This window comes from Meriones unguiculatus, chromosome 3, assembly GCF_030254825.1.
Source record: "Meriones unguiculatus strain TT.TT164.6M chromosome 3, Bangor_MerUng_6.1, whole genome shotgun sequence".
Classification (NCBI taxonomy): domain Eukaryota; kingdom Metazoa; phylum Chordata; class Mammalia; order Rodentia; family Muridae; genus Meriones; species Meriones unguiculatus.
The window spans coordinates 4,106,399-4,123,541 of NC_083351.1; the positions used below are offsets into that span (position 1 = coordinate 4,106,399).

The window sequence follows — 17,143 nt, forward strand, 5'->3', positions numbered from 1 at the left end:
AGGGCAGACTAGGTGTTATTTTTTTCTCTTTTTTTAAACTTAATTTTATTTCATGTGCATTGCTGTTTTGCCCGCATGTATGTTACAGACAGTTGTGAGCTGCCATGTGGGTGCTGGGACTTGAGCATGGGTCCCTGGAAGAGCAGCCAGTGCTCTCGACCACTGAGCCATCTCTAGCCCCAGGTGTGTTTTTTATGTGTGATTTCTCCATTGCTGAAAGTTAATGAGCCACACATGCATTTCCCTTTTTCATTTCAGAACAGAGAGCAAAAACAGCCTAGTTCTATTTTGGCTGAGTTTGGTAAATAAATGGACTCTTGGAACACAAACAGGAAATGACAGGCTGGTGTGGTGCCCGCCTGGCAGAGCACTCTCACAACCCCAGAGCTTGGGAGGCTGAGGCAGGGGATTGTGAGCTCAAGGCTAGCCTGAGCTGCAAATTAAAACCCTATTTGAACCTGGGCACGATGTGCCATGCCTTTAGTCCCAGCACTCAGGAGACAGAGGCAGGCAGATCGACATCAGTATCTGGCCAGCCTGGTCTACAGAGCAAGTTCCAGGACAGCCAGGGCTACAGAGAAGCCCTATCCAAAAAAAAAAACAAAAAAACAAAAAACAAAAAAAAACAACTCTGTTTAAAAAATTATATTATATAATTATGTATATATACACATATATATCTATATATATACATATATCTACATATACACACATATATATATCTTTATATATGGAAAAGAAAATGTAAAGCTTCCTTTGTAAGTCATTAGTGCTTGCTTCTGTAATTCACACAACTCCAAACAAGGGCACTGCAACTTATAAATGAAGATGAGGGCTGGTAAGATGGCGGATCTGGTAAAGGGGCCTGTTGCCAGCCAGCTCAATGCTTGCGACCCACATGGTGGAGGGAGAGAGCCAAACTCTGTAAGTTACACACAGGTGACAGGGTGTTTGTGCTTCAACACATACACAAAAGTAATTTAAAATAATGTTTTTCTTTTAAAGCGAAAGTGAGCAGCTAAGAAACTAGAGGTTGGCTGCAGATCCAGGGACAGAAATCCACGGCACCGTCCTGGTGTGCTTTCTGTGGCTGTGAGGAACAGCATGCCCAAAGCGACTTGGAGAGAAAGCATTTCTTTTAGCTCACAGATCGTAGTCAAGGGAAGCCAGGGCAGGGCCTGGAGGCAGGGACGGAGGCAGGCCGTGGAGGAACACTGCTTACGGATCTGCTCCCCATGGCTTGCTCAGTTTGCTTTCTGATAGAAACCAGGACCTCCTGCCTAGGCGCGGCAGTGAGCTGTGCTCCCATCAATCATTAATCAAGAAAATGTGTCCCACAGGCTGATGCGTGGAGGTGTTTTCTCAGTTGAGGTTCCCTCCAGCCCGACCTGCACAGATTCCTTTGATCTTCGTGACAACACAGGAGATGCCGTAGTCTGTCGGATATCCATTTTTAATTTAATTTATTCACTCGCCTTGGAAAGGGTCTTTCTGTATTTACCAGGCTGTCCTCAAACTGCTAGTCCTCCTGCCACCCAAGAAGCTAGGTCTCCAGGTGTGGGCCACTGCACCTGCCCCGCCCACTCGGCCTCGGTGCCATCTGACCTTGGCAGAGGCAGGCCTCTGGCTTCTTGATGCGGCCCCTTTTGCTGGTTGCTCCCAAATGGCGGCGAAGCCAGGCTGGAAAGCCCAGCGGAAGAAGCCGAGGGGTTTCTGCTGATCCCACAATACTGACGGCCAAGTAAGAGTTTGGAAACAAGCTCCCTCGCCTTCCGTCTCCGATTTCCTTTTCCCTCTTGTGCAATTTACTGCTGACTGTGCGATGGTTTGGCAAATGAGGCTCGATAGTGGCTTCAGCCTGTTGTCATGAACCTGGCAGGAGGACCCCGGATCTTGTTAAGTAACCCCTCTGTAGGCTCTAATTGTGTCCCTGGAGAAGCCTGGCTGGAGGGGAGGGAGGCTGGCAGTCCAGGGTGCAGGCTGTGAAGAAGCAACCCTTTCAGGAGGGTGTGCACCCACAGAGTGCGTGCCTCTACTGTGCCCGGTGCCTGGCTGGCCTCCCGGTGCCGCCCCTAGCCTTGGTGCCAAGATCTGTGGCTGGTGGGGTCAGCACTGGGCAGGGAGTGTGTGCCACAATGCCGCCTCTCAGGGTGGGCGGTGTTTGCTCATTAGATTCAAGTCCCATTTCCTGCCTATGCCAGGAGCAGATCACATCCTCTGACAGAGCCGGAATGCTGACGGAGGCTTGCTCTTTCCCTCCCAGGCTCGTCAGGACAACTGGGAGCTGTTTTTACCCTGGAGAGAGGGGCCTCCACACGAAGGCAGGAACTCTCTCTCTGCCTTCGACGCTGACTCCTGGTGCCAGGGACAAACGGCGTCCCTTTCCCACACAGGTTTCTAGCTCTGATGGTGGGAACTTCAGGCTGTCTCCTTAGGCCTCTAAGAAACACGTTCACCCTGTCAGGCCTGACTCAGCACTTGCTGCTCACAGGGAATTCAGGACTATGGCTGCTTTTCTTCAACTCACACACACTGGGTGGAGGAGCCAGGAACCCCGGGGACAGAGAGGAGGGCGCTTACCGCTAGTGCTGAGTGTGTGTTGGTGAGTTCCGAAGTGTCCCAGTAAATTTGCAGTTGGGGTGTTACTCTTTTTTCGCAGTGAAAGCCAGGCTTTTCGGCATGGCGAACTGTCAGGTAGACTGGCTTTTCGCAGGCTTCCCCCATATTCTGTGACAAAGAATCAGGACAGATCCGGTAAGCCACCCCACGCCAAGATAACAGTTGGTTTGATCTCAGGCCCACAGACCCTTGAAGGGCCAGCCTTGTGTTTGACTGTTTAGATGACAACAACACTTGGCGTCTTTGCAGTCTCCCCTCTGCACAGAACTTCCTGTGACGGAGAGCGTCTCAGTGTAGCCATCCGGCCGTCAGAAAGCCTGTCGTCATTCGGTTGTGTGATTCTTGCCAAGGCAAAGAGACACGAGTGTGCAGCCAGCTGTTCTTCGGGGAGGACAAGCTTGGCTGTGACCCCCTGCTTACGTGCCTCCAGTGAGCATTCTGACACAAACCTAGGCACGTCTGGTGAGAGAATCTTAACTGAGAAAATGCCTGCATAAGATTGACTTATAGGAGCTCACGGGGCGTTTTCTTGGCTATTGACTGATTCGGGAGGGCTCTGCCCTTGTGAGCAGAGCCAGTCCCCAGCAGTTGGGTTTGAGTTGTATCGGAAAACAAGCTGAGGAAGCCAGGGGAGAAAAGCAGGATGCAGTTCCTCTACGGCCTCTGCTTCAGTTCCTGCCTCCAGGTTCCTGGCTTGATTTCCTGCCCTGACTTCCCTTTCTGATGGACTGTAATCTGCAACGTGAAATAGGCCCTTCTCTCCCATCTTGCTTTCGGTCACGGCATTTGATCACATCAACAGAAACTCTAAGTAAATAGCGTGAGATGAATTTCTTACTGTCAATGTGACTGGATTCACAGCCACCACAGAAACACCATCTGGGACTGTCCATGGGGTTCTTTAAACATGTACTTTTATTGTTTTAAACGATATATGTGTGTGAGTGTGTGTGCCGTGGAGCTGGAGTTCCAAGCTGAGCTGCCCAGCGTGGGTGCTGCGAACTGAGTGGGGGCCTCTGTCAGAGCTGTGTACACTCTTGGCTGCTGAGGCATTTTTCCAGCCCCAGTATTTTCAGAAAGGCTTACCTGAGGGGAGAGTGTCCTCTAAGTGTAGGCACCACCGTCTCATGGCCGGGGGTACTGGACTGGCCTGACGGACAGAGGTGACGAAGCACCCTCTCTCCTCTTTGCCTGCAGGAGCCTCACCATTCCTGTTTCTCTGCTTGCTGATCCTGGGTGAGATGTGAACAGCTGCCTCATGCTTCTGTCACCACGGGCTCCCTTCTGTGATTAACTGCAGCCTCAAACCATGGCCGGCATAAGTCCTTCCCTCCTCGATGTTGTAAGGTACCTTGGTGCCGCAGTGAAGAAAAACACAGCACACAGAGACTGGTGAACTGGCTTAGGGGCTGAGAGCACTTGTTGCTCTTGCAGAGGACCCTGGCATGGGAGGCACGCACCAACACAGCTGGCTTTCCCTGGCATTTCTGATTTAGTGAGGTGGACCAGCACCTCACACATGCAGCTATGCTTAATCAGTTCCTAGATGCTATTGGTGTAGCTCAAGGGCCCTTCTTTGATCTAGACATGTGTCCTGCCAAACAAGAATGTCCCTTACTCTAGACAACCCACATCTAACTGGCCTGATTTCTGAAGCTTGTCATGCCTTTGTGGGACCCTTTACAGACAGGAAAACCAGCAATGAGTGGCAAAGGCCATCTCTGAAATCACCCCTTCGCTTCTCCTTTGAGCAGCACATGCAGATTGTGGTCATGGAGAGCAATGGGCTGTGTTGTAGCCAAATTTTAGTCTCCTTACAGAACTCCCAGCTGCCACGTTACCAGCGTTCATCCAGTATGCTATCAACCCTCCATCAACCAGGCACATTCCTGAGAAAGTTTTCTTAAAGTGAGAAACAGTTATCTGGGTATGTCAGCTCACAATATTATCCCAACACTCAGGACAATGAGGCAGGAGGATTGCTTCAAGTCTGATTCCAGTCTGGGCTACATAGCGAGTTCCAAGAGAACCTGGACTATAGAGCGAGACTCTGTCTCGAAGCAAAACAAAACAAAACAAATCATAAAAGGACAGGGTGTGGCCAGTTCACACAAAGCCTGTCTTGAGATGTGGGCTGTCCACCTGTGACGCCAGAACCAAGAGGTGAAAGCAGAAGGACTGGGAGTTTAAGGCCACCTTCAGCTGCATAGGCTGTTTAAGGTTGGCCTGAGCTACATGAGAGAGTCCCTCGGCCCCCTCCCTTTTTTTGCTTATGGTTTGCTATACACTGGGGACCTGTGACAGAGCAAAGGCGCTCAACTCAAGATTGCTGCAGAGGGAGGGGTAAAGGAAAGCAGGGAGAGAGAGAGAAGTGGGGAGGGAAGAGAGAGAGAGGGAGGGGAAGAAGGAGGAGAGAGAGGGAGGGGGAGGGATGGAAGAGGAATGAGCGACAGGGAGGGGAGAGAGGGAGGAAAAGGGAAGGGAGAAAGGGAGACGGAGGGAGAGAGAGGAGAAGGAGGAGGAAGAGGAAGAAGAAGAGGAGGGAGAGTAGGAGGAGTAGTTAGGGAATGTGGTCATCTTTGAAAGCTCAGTGCCTTTCTTTCTTTCTCCTTTGTTGGATCAGTGGCCACAGTGCTGTTCTCCCATCCTCAGGGAAAGTCTTTGCCTCAGGGTCTGTGCAATAGCTTTTCCCTCTGCCCAAAAAGCTCCTCCCCAGTATCCTTTGCTTACAGCTGTGTTTAAACTTATAACTCTGCCTTTCATACTGCACCCCTTATCCCCTCACCACCTTGTTTCATGTCTTCTACTACCTGTTATGTTTAACAGGTCTCTCTGTGTAGCTCTGGCTGGCCTGAACTCACCATGTAGACCAGGCTGGCCTTAAACTCAGAGATCCACCAGCCACAGCCTCCTGAGTGCTGGGATTAAAGGTGTGTGTCTCCGTGTCTGGCTGATCTGTATATTTTAGACTCTATGATCTCTGTCTGCATTAGGTACTTGTCTCATCACCGTAACCCGACGGAAGCAGCTGAAGGGAGAAAAGCCTTCCTCTGGTCCACAGTTTGGGGGTCCTGTCCATCACAGTGGGACAGTCTTGCGGCAGGAGTGTGGGTTCTTCTCATCGGAGGCTGGAGGTGAGGCTCATGGTTGGACAAAGTTGCATGTCGTGCTTATGCGGGGCCTCATCCTGAGTCAGGTGCAGACAGTGAGAGCTCTCCTGAGTGCTAAGTGCCTACTGTATACTTCTCACAGAGAAGATACACAGAGCCAGCTCATGTGATCTCATTTGCAACAAGAAGACAAAAAGCTTGATTTTGCACCTTCAACACCCCATTAAAACCTTCTTCCAGTCAGCCTGGAGACAGAACCATATGGCTGCCATCTTTGAAAACAAGAAGAGCCCAGGTCTCCCTTTGTCTTCCATCTCCCTCCTCCGTCTCAGCTCTTACAGCTATTGCAGCAGGGACACGGCTTCCTCCTTCCCTGGTCACCCTTCGCCTGCGTGCTCTCCGGCAGCCGCCCTCGGGCATCCGCAGGCAGAGTCACTGCTAGGATGGACCTCTAACCCAGTTCTTCATTCTGTTTTTGTGTTTATGTATTGTGTGTACACAGTGCTGTGTGAGGTCAGGGGGCAATGTTCAGGAGTTGGTTCCCTCCTTCCATCGTGGTTCCAGAGACTCCACCATCAGGCTCGTGTTAGCTGCCGAGCCGTCTCACCAGCCTCTGGTTTGTTTTGAGATAGATAGGGTCTCACTTCATGCAGGCTGATGAAAACTCACTCTGCAGCTGAAGATTTCACATTTGTTGTTTAAGAGTCTGGCTGTCCTGGAACCCACTATGTAGAGCAAGTGGGCCTCGAACTCATGAGGGTCTTTCTGCCTCTTCCTCCTGGGTGCTGGGATTAAAGGCATGTGCTACCATGATCAGCAATTCTGGGACTTCACAGTCATCCTGACTCAGTCTCTTGAGTCCTGGGATCACCACACCTTATTAATTAGTGATTGGGGCTGAGACGGTTCAGAGGTGAAGAGCACTGGGTGCTCTTCCAGAGGACCCAGGTTCAGTTTCCAGTACCCACATGGTGGCTCACAACCCTCTGTAACTCTAGTTTTAGGAGGTATGATGCCCTCTTCTGATCTCCATGGACACCAGGCATGAACAATAGGGCACAGATGTATAACCAAGCAAAATACTTATACATCCCAAAAAAAAAACCTAAAAAAGAAATAATGATTGTATTATCTGGAAAGCTTAAAAAAGACTTTAAAAATTCAGATTCTCATTTATTTATTTATGTATGTATTTATTATTTATTCTTGTATGTGTTTGCCCACATATATGTGTGTACCGTGTGGCTGCAGTGCCTGTGGAGGCCAGAAGGGGGCATCAGATCCCTTGGAATGGGAGTTACCTGGCTGCTGGAACCCAAACCTGCCTTCTTTGGAGGAGCAGCCAGTGCTCTTAACCACTGAGCCATCTCTCCCACTCCTTTATTTTGTCTCTTCCCTCTTTTTTTTTGTCTTGGAGCTAAGCTCTTACAGTTAAATGTCATGTGTAGGTAGATTCTCCCAGGCTGTGTTGCCTGATGCTTTTATTCCTTTTCACATAGGTAGGAATATCAGATAAACTATTTTCAGATGCTAAGGAAAATTAAGCTTCCAGCTTCAGGATCACCCAGTTACTGTGCATGATTGCCCAAAATACCACCCTCTAATATCACCTAATAGTTTGTGGTTTTCTTATCTTTCATTTTTCTTCAGAAAAAAAAAAAACATCCTTTGAATAATGAGAATTAATTTTAAAGACAGAATTACTGCTTTTAAAAATGACACACTTAAAAATATAAAAGAGGGAACTGCATGCATGCTGAAAGGAAATCTCATCGTGTGGAGAGGTTTTAGCCAGAGGTCTCTCTCTTCCTCCTGACTCTGGGATCCCGGGACTTTAATCCACAGGCATTCGTAAACCTCCCTGTTTTTTTTTTTTCTTTGTTGTTGTTTTGAGACAAGATTTGACTATGTAGCCCAGGCTAGCTGGGGCTTCTCAATGCTCTTGCCTCAGCTTCCTGAGTGCTGGGATTATAGGTGTGTGCCACCACCCCAACTTCCCACTGCTTTAAAAAAATGCTCACATCCAGTTCTTTCACACCTGGGTTTTTTTCATGTCGCCATATGTCTTGGCAGTTCGCTGCTGTCAGTCAGAGGGAGCAACCTCGTCTGTCTTCCTGTGTACAGCCTGTTAGCTGGCACTTCCCTGCCCCAGCGCTTGGGCTGGCAGGGCCCAGGCTGCAGCCAGTCCGGAGTTGCTGGAAATCTTCCAGACTTTGCATGCTACGGCCACTGCCCACTCTGCTTCCCAGTGCGTCTGTTCCTCCTAACATAAAGTCATTCTTAAAGCAGGTTCTCCCAGCAGAGGTTCCCCTGCTTCCCGAGACGGAGCCCCGTAGACATCACTCCTCCCTTTAAAATAAACTAAAACCAAAACTGAAGTGTTTTCAGACAATGTAATTATATTATTTTCCCTTTCCTCTCTCCAAACCCTCCCATGTACCTACCTTTTCTCCAATTTTAATTTTTTTGGCCCCCTTTCCATTAATTGTTAATATTTAAATAATGTATAAACCTGTATAAAAATATGTATATTGTTATATATACAATATAAAATATTAACATATACTATAGTAATATAATATTTTATATTAATTTCAGCAACATATATCTAAATACCAAAATGGTATATATAACATATCTAATATATCATAATATTTTATGTTTATATATATATAATACCAAAATACAACCTGCTGGACCTGTATAATGTTACTTGTATGCATGTATTTTCAGGGCTGACAATTTGGTGTTAGATGCTGTTTGGTGGGCTCTCTCCCGGGAAAGACTCTTTGTCCCTCTCTTGGCATTCCTTAATTGCCTGAGTTCTCTGTTTAGAGTTGAGGCCTCGCGAGCGTTCCTCTGTCCATATTGCCTGTGCTGGGATGACCTTCTCCTGCTTCATACAATGTGCCGGAAGGTCATCCCAATAGCATGTGTGTCCGCGTCTTTGTTCAGGTCATGTTTGGCAGCCATGTTGATGAGACTTCATGAGTGTGGCCTTTGACAGCCCCCTGCTCCTCTGGCTCTTACAGTCTTCCTGCCCCCCTCTTCCAAAATGATCCCTGAGGCCTGGGCAGTGTTGAAGACAGGCCCTGTGCCGCAACCCTGCGTTTTGATTGGCTGTGGTTTTCTGTAATGGTCTCCAGCTATTTCGAAGAGCAGTTTCTGTGCTGAGGGGCGAGAACCACACTTATCTGCCCAGACTTCAGAGAAGGACGCTCAGGGTCTGGGTCGGGAACTACCCGGTTTTAGGAAGCGCGGCCATACCGCCTGTGGGGGCATCTCAGGAGACAGCAGGGCAGGAGTTACTAGCCCTGCAGAGGAGGTACCTGGCGGTCAGTGTTGGTGCGCGATCCAGCGCGAGCGACAGGAGGCGGGGATGCAGTTTGGGGCCAGTGTGCGTTGGCGTCCCACCAGACAGTGGTCTGCTTCTGAGGAAACAGAGGAAAGGAAGGTGGGAGGGAGGCGTGTTGGGGATTATGGGTGGAGTGTCACAGAGTGTTAGGTAGTGATTTCCTCAGAATTGAAATATTCCTTTCTGAAAGGAGGAAGGAGGCTCATGAGACTCGGCAAATCCCAGGGAGCTGAGAGGTAACACATCCCCAAGGTCCCTCCCCAGGGCTGAGCAGCGGCTGGGGAGAAGGAAAGAGGCAGCTGTACCTGGCAACTATTTCTTCAAGCAAACCAGCCACCTTGCTTCCCAGGTGCCCCGGGCTTCAGCTTCTGTAGGTTGTCACCTGTGTTGGTGGGTGGTGGTGGGTGTTTTGGTGATGCAGCTGCCTGTTGAAGATTGAGACTGGTGGGGTTGCTTACAGGAGTCATCGGTGCTCCTGTAAGCAACCCCACCCACAGATCCTCCTGTAAGTACCCCTAACCCACCCATCCTCCTGTAGGTACCCCCTCATCCACCCATCCTCCTCTAAGGACCCCCTCATCCACCCATCCTCCCATAAGTACCCCCTCATCCACCTGTCCTCCTGCTAGTATCACCCCCAATCCACCCCTAGTCCTGTAAACAACCCTGAAAAACTAACAGGTTTACAAGTTGGACGTTGCTGGAATCCTCATGTGCTCTGTCCTTGCATCTCTGACTGGGGTGAACTGGCATTTGTCTTGCATCTTCCCAGGAAAGGGAGCTATTGTCTAATGTCCCACCTTCAGAGTAAAGTGTACCCTTATGTCCTCTCTGAGTGACATGTGCAAATATTCACCAGAAAAAGAAAGGAAGATGGGAGAGACATTAAAAATTAATTAATGGCCCGAACCAGAGTTTATAGATTGTTTTTCCTGCTTTTAAACAGAATCTTCCTTGCAGAGTGCCTTGTTAAATATGGGCACTGGAGGAGGAGTCGGGCGGGGACGGTCAGCATGCTTCCTTTCATTATGAATGTGGCTCCAAGCACCCAGCACAGCCAATTTGGCGGCTTGCAGCTCTGATGGTGCACAGAGCTATTGATTTCTGCATGTGTGTTTCCACAGACTTCCTCAAAACAGACAAGCGTTCAGATTCTCCCAGCACAATCCAGATCATTCTGCCTCTTGGCAGGGAGAGCAAAGGACGAGACTGAATAGGTCAGCTTGTGCAAGGGCTGGCTTCTCCCACTCAGCCACTCCCATCGTAGCTTCCCTAGACCCTGTCCACTATTGGGTGCAAAGGGCTAGGAGAGAGCCCCCTGGGAATCCTAGCCATGACTCACCTGCAAGTCCAGCTCTGCCCTGGGAAAGCGCTCTCTGGACCCTTCCAGCAAGCCTGCGTGGCTGCTGCAGAAACCCACCCCAACGTGCCTTTCACACTCCTTGATTTCCTCCTGAACTTTGCCCGTTGTGGCAAACACAGAAAGAGCGTTCTTCCCAGGGAGAGCCATTCATCACAGCCTTCACAGCCTCCTCTCTTGCACAAGAGTCACATCTATTGCCAATGGAAAGAGGGAGCCAACAGGTATTTTTAAAGAGCCTCTATCCACCAGAGGATCGAAAGGAAAATATCCCCTCTGAACATTTAGTCACACACACCAAAGGAGACAACAGTCTCAATCTTCATTTGCATGGCACAGGCATTAGATGTGGTCCAGTTCCACCGGGCTCCGCTCGACGAGGCAGAACTACCAGCACTTTTCAAGCCTTGACTGAGACAGAGAGAAAATGCAGCCAGGCAAACAATACATCACCCTGCCAAGGCATTTTCCATTTTTAAAAGGACAGAACAATTTTACATTATTTTTGGAGCCTCTTTGCAGCAAATATCCCTTGACATTTGTTCTGCCGCTCTGGCCAGCCTGTCTGAAAGTCTTAGTGGGTTTCAGCCTGCAGCTCCTGAGTGTCGCTGGGGACTACCTCTGCCTTCAGCTCTTGAATTTCCAGACATATGAGAAGGGCAAGCAGCTTTCCCCTCCTCCTTTTCTTTCTTCTCCTTCTCTTCCTCCTCTTCCTCCTCCTCTTTCTCTTCTCTCTTCCTTCTTTTGGCACAGGCTGATTAAACTTGACAATGCAGAGGTGGCCAATTAAAGCGCCGTTCTGGTGATAAGAGCACAGTGTTTGGGGAGACCCGAAGTCCCTGGGTAGAAAACTGGCATTCAAGGCTCACAGTCACTAGAAGGCAAACGCGGGGTGGGCGTCAGTTCTGCGGGTTAAGTGTGTGGGAGGCAGAGGGGATGCCTGGTAGGAGGCAATGAACTGCACTCACACTTGGGGTAGAAGCAAACAGAAACTGGCATCAACCACTTCTGGTTTAGGGTGATACATGAAAGTCTCCCGAGTCTGAGGAATCCAGGGTATCTCATGACATCCGCCAAACTGTTCGTGTGCACATGGTGTCCCTGATCGTGCACATACATGTGCACGCATGAGAGGGCAGAGGTTGACACTGGGTGTCTCCACTGATTGCTCTCCACCACCTTATGCTTCCGGGCAGGTCACTCATTGAGCCTCTAGTCTTGCTGATTTTGGCTAATCTGGTTGGCGGCCACGTGCCAGGGGTCCTCCTGCCCCGTCATTCCTCCCCTGCTACCTGCTCACACCAGCGCTGTGCAGCTTTTATGTGGGTGCTGGGCTCGAACCCAGGTCCTCACACCTGTACGGCAGCACTCATACCCACTGTGTCCTCTCCTGAGGCGTGCACGGCTCTTTCCACGCGACCGACTCCTGGCACCCTCCTTGCCCAGTGTGAGGTTTTTTGTTTTGGGGTGGATGGTGGATTTTCTCGTTTCTTATATCTGGTCCAGGTTGGCCTGAAAGATCTCAGAGTCCGAGTGATTAATCCTAGCCTGCCCTAGGAACTGTTAGTCAGCTGGCAAAAAGAAAGAGCCTCACGTGAGGCGAAAGAGCAAATGACTTTATCTGCAGGTGATTACATTTGACAGGATGGAAAAGAAAGAGACCCTCTGTCACCGGAGAACGCTGGACTTCAGGGGTCTTCGCCCACGTCGGAAGGCTGTACACAGTGTGGATTAAAGAGGAAACTTCCAAGGCCCGCTCCCTGCCCTCACACACCAAGGGCAGAGAAACAAAACTGCATTTCCCCCTGTCTACAGGGTGAAGCTTTGTAAATCAGAGCGGGAGGGAGTCCCAGGTCTACTTGGAGCCGTGCTTCCATTCACAAGCAAATTCTCTTTCAAGAAACCTATTTTTGAATTGCTATTTACTACTGAAATTTTAATTTTCGCTTTTAGTATTGTCACACACGTGGTCTGATTCTTTGTGGGTGGTGTAGCAAGGCAGATGGGAGCCTCTCTAATGAAAGAGGAGTGTCGGCTTTCATTCTAGAGGGTGAAAAGATTAGGGGCGTCATAATTACCCTTCGGATTCCACGTTGATCTCATACCCACGCTCGCCGTGCGCTGAGAACTTGAAAGAACACGCTGCTGCCACAAAACAAACGTTTCGACTCACTCTGAGATTCTGAATTTTTTTTTTTTTTTGACTTACAGGTTTTTTTCCCTTTGCTGTTAAAAAAATTAACCCCTTCTCTAGTCCTTAATGGACTAAGCAGTCTTCTCTTAAATGTCTTCAAGGCTAATTCCCTTGCCTCCTTCAAGACTGTTGCTCAAAGGTAAATCAATTTTTTAAAATGGAAGTTATTAAATACACATAAAGGTGTATGCATTTAGGAAGTGCTAGGCGATATTTCTGTATGGGTATATGTGGCATAAGATGCCAATTCCTTAGTCATGATTACACTAGTCATTTCTATTTAAAATGAGATTGCACCTGTGTGTGTGTGAGATGTTCATGTGGGGGGGTGTGCGTGAGTGTGCAAGTGTGTGGAATTGGTACCGGGTGCTCTTCGCTGAGGCAGTCCCACTGGAACTCATAACAACGTGATTCGGCTAGGCTAAGTACCAGCTTGCTCCAGGGATCTCCTGGCTCTCCTCCTCAGCGCCCGCTTACAGGCGGGTTGCCGCTCTGCATGTTGGGGATCCTGGGTGCTGGGATTCCAGGTGTGTGGCACTGCACTGGCAGTGATGTAGTCTAGTAGCACAGAGCAATAGTAGTGACTTGACGGACGGCTAATTGCTTTTGATTGGTAGCGCGGGGCGAATGTGTGTGAAATCTGGGAATGAACAGGAGGCCTCTATACCAAACGGACCCTCTGGTCTGGGAGCATCTTATTCTGTTGGGGGGGTCACTTTAACTGCCATTCTGAATGGCAGAAACAGCAAACGAGGTAACGCAGACTTTGTTCTCATGTCTGTCAGCTGTCAACCTGACACAGCCTAGAGTCATGTGTGAAGAGGGCACCTTCGCTGAAGAACTGTCCAGATCAAATTGGCCTGTAGGCAAGCCTGTGTGGCCTGTTTGCCATTGCTACGGGATGTGGGAGGTCCCAGGCCACTGTGGGCAGTACCGTTCCACAGGAAGGTAAGAGGTCCTGCAAAAGAGGGTTGGCCGAGGACAAGCCTGAGCGAGGTAGGAAGCGGCCATCCTCCAAGGCCTCTGTTTCAGTTCTTGCCTTGAGCTCCTGCCTTGGCTTTCCCTTGATGATGGGGTATAGTCTGTAAGCCAAATAAATAAATTTTTTCCTCTCCAAGTTGCTTTTTGTCATGGTGTTCTGTAATAGCAAACAGGAACACCAGGTAGACAGATGATTTTTTTTTTCAGCGTAGGAAACACACTCCCAAACATAACAGTTGTTGCTCCACGGGTCACTAAGCAGTCTTGCATCTCTTAGCAAGCGTCCTTGCTGGCCTGCGTCAGCCACTGGCCTGTGAATTCTGAGTCTGCCTCAGCATTGTTCAGCTTCTTTCATCAATTAAAACGCTGAAGAAAACTCTCGACATATCTTCACTTTGTATCAGCAAGAGAATCGTGGTTTTTATCTTGTTGAAAAGTGTGATGGATGAAAGTGAGCACTTAGCAACTCTAGGAGGCCTTGGCCAGCCCCATGGGTGATCCCAGCCAATGCTGGTCACCGTTGCTCCTGTGTCTTCATTCACATTTCTCCTACAAATCAGATGCATATATTCTTTTAGCTTTCTGATATTTCTGCTTGGATATCTAACAGGCATTTAGACTTACTAGCATGCCCTAAGCAGAATTCTGCATTCCTACCCTCACTTAAGCTCCCCAGCCCCCACTTTTAAACACAGTACTGGTAACTGCTTAGACACAAATCCCAAAGGCTGAGACTAGCATGTTGGAACAGACCTGTCATCTCAGCACTAAGGAGACGGAGGCAGGAAGATTAGAAGTTCAGTCATCCTCAACTTTGTGCAGAGTTCAAGGTCAGCCTGGCCTACATGACATTTCTTGTCAGAGAAACACCAGAAAACCAGGTGTGTCTGTGCATGCTTTTAATACCAGTCCTTGGGAGGCTGACTCAAGCAGATCTCTGTGAGTCATTAGAGGTCAATCTGATGTATATAATGAGTTCCAGGCTAACCAGGGCTATATAATGAGACCCCTCTCAAAACCAGCCAACCAACCAACCAACCAACCAACCAGCATCTAATAGTGGTTCAAAACCATCTGTAACTCCAATGCCAGGGCATCCAGTGCCGTCTTCTGACATCTGAAGGCCCCAGGCACATGCATGGTAAGACCGGGTAAGATCTCTTTCCTCTTTGTTGGCTTAACTTTTGCCACCTATCTTTGTAAATAAAGTTTTATTGAAACATAGGCCCACCCATTCATGTACCATTGTTTAGCACTGCTTTTGTGGTGCAATCGCAGAGTTGAGCAGTTGGTAGCAGAGAGTACAAAGTCCACAAAACTTCTTCACTGAAGGTGTTTACTCACTCCTCATGTGGAAAGTCTAGGAAATGGCAATCAAAGATGTCAGCTCTTACTCTATGGGACCTGTGAGTGTCACCTTAATTAAAAAATGGGTCTTTGTAGAAGTGATTAATGCTCTTTAGATGGGGCATTTGTTTGAATTATTTAGATAGGGCCTTCAGTGCCATCCTACGTAACTCAGTTGGTACAGTACCTACCTAACACACACAAAACCATGGGTCAAATCCCAGCACTGAGTAAAATGGGCACAGTGGTTCACACACACAGACTGACACGGGCTACACAAGACTTTGTCTCAAAAAAAGAAAAAAAAAGCTAGAGTTGGTGGAGTTGGCACAAGTAGAAGGGAGGGGCAGATGTAAAGACAGCTGAGAGTTAAAGATGTTGGACCAAGGCTGAGAGGATGTAGTTGTCAGCCTCACCAAGTACTGGAGGAGGCCATGGAGGCTCCTCTCAGAACTGTGACGGCATACGCTTGTGTTGTTTTAAGACACGGCGCGTGGGGGTGTAAAGTCATCACCACAGCTCTGGGAAGGTGGTGGCTCTTGTGGCTGCCGCAGCAGAGGCCTGAGGTCTGCAGCCATCTCTGTGTCCAGCGTGGAGGTGTTGTCCTCACCTGGCTGCAGACAGGTCTTTCAAAAGCACCAGTAAGATAATACCCTCAGCTCAAGATCTATCCATCGCTGGTTTCTTAGAGCCTTGAGAATAATCCAGTGTCCCCACAGACAGGGGGTTGTTCTTTGTCCCAGTTTCAGCTTGCTCTCTGGCTCCACATCTGTGCACATGGCCTCACTGTGGGACTTATAACACACATATGCCCTGGGGCTTTTGAACTTGCTGGTTCTACTGTCTAGAGCATCATCCTGCCCGTCCCATAACTTCTATTCTTATTTCTTGCAGGATTCAGAGAAAACTTCTATGACCTACTTTCTCAGAAACAAAAACAAGAATAAAAATCAAACCAAAGCAAACAATGCAGACCCCCCCATTGTTTTTCTTCAAGCACTTAGGGCCCTTTAGTTGCTGTCAACTACGCACTACATGGTTGTTTTCTTTCCTTCCATATTTCTTCCAGCTGGGTAGACATTTTAGCATGTTTTTTTTCAAGACAGTGTTTCTCTGTGTAGCCTTGGCTGTGCTGGACTCACTTTGTAGACCAGCATTCTGCCTGCCTTTGCCTCCCCAAGTGCTGGGATTACAGGTGTGCACCACCACACCCAGCTTAGCATGTTTTGTTGAACCCCCAAGCACATGGAACTGGTATGTCCTAAGTGCTGCTAAACATGGATGCTCATGGGTAAATATGTTTAAGCCATGTCAAACAAAGGGCACTCAGCTTATTTCTGCTCCATTCTCAAAGGTAGAGGATAAATTCTTTACTGTTGTTTTTAAGGTTTATTGACTTTTATTTTTATGTATGAGTGTTTTCCTGTATGTTCATAGGTATGTGCGATTGTATGTATGCATGTATGTATGTATATGAACATGCATGCCTGGTGTTCAAGTAGGCCAGGAGAGGGCACCGGATCCTCTAGAACTGGAGTAACAGTTGACTGTGAGTCCACTATGTGGATGCTGGGAACTGAATCCAGGTTTCCTACAAAAGTAGTGAGTGTTCTCAACCAGTTGTCTTCCGTCCAGACTCTTTATTGTTGTTTGGGAACTCTTTATGTACTCATAAAAATATTCATGTACATAGGAGAATAGTATACATTAGGCCCAATGGATTTTTTCCCCCAGTTAATCATTTGAGCTAGAGACGTTTCAGTTGGTAGATACTGGTTTATCTCTGTTTTAAAGATGGCTTCATGATATCCCATGGCTTAATAATTAAGAAAAATAAATTGCCCTCCTTGTTTGAAAGTGGAAAGGCTGGGGCTGGGAAGATGTGTGCGACACGAGGACCTGTGCGTGAATCTCCAGCACTCAGGGAAAAAGCTGTATGTGGCTGAACACTGCAATCCCAGCGCTGAGGGCAGGCAGGGTCTGGGCGCACACTGGCCAGCCAGCCTCAGCGAAACAGCCAGCTTCCGGTTCAGGGATAGCGAGGCCTGCTTTCCGTGTGCTTGCAGCAGAGCATAAGCAACTACATTCCCCGTCTTCCCTCCCTCCGCCATAACAAACCCCCAAGTTTAATACCCCCAAACTAAACACAAATGGAAACCAAAACAAACAAGTGAACG

At 48.6% G+C, this 17,143-nt stretch overlaps 2 long non-coding RNA genes across 9 annotated transcripts; one reads left to right on the forward strand and one right to left on the reverse strand.

Annotated features, from left to right (window-relative positions):
• Positions 1 to 1,470: 1,470 nt before the first annotated feature.
• LOC132652931 (uncharacterized) lies at positions 1,471 to 5,615 on the reverse strand. Its single transcript, XR_009590422.1, has 3 exons — positions 5,481 to 5,615; positions 3,706 to 3,970; positions 1,471 to 2,727 (listed from the first exon to the last, which is right to left on the reverse strand). It is a non-coding gene; the product is annotated as an uncharacterized LOC132652931 (long non-coding RNA).
• On the forward strand, positions 1,627 to 16,174 carry LOC132652930 (uncharacterized). 8 transcript variants are annotated; one of them, XR_009590416.1, is made up of 5 exons: positions 1,627 to 1,741; positions 2,264 to 3,081; positions 3,817 to 3,966; positions 5,613 to 12,777; positions 13,424 to 16,174. It is a non-coding gene; the product is annotated as an uncharacterized LOC132652930 (long non-coding RNA). The 8 variants fall into 8 exon arrangements; XR_009590415.1 differs by lacking the exon at positions 13,424 to 16,174 and having other exon boundaries at positions 2,264 to 2,754; positions 2,869 to 3,081; positions 5,613 to 8,121; XR_009590418.1 differs by lacking the exon at positions 13,424 to 16,174 and having other exon boundaries at positions 2,264 to 2,602; positions 2,869 to 3,081; positions 5,613 to 8,121.
• The last annotated feature ends 969 nt before the right edge of the window (positions 16,175 to 17,143 follow it).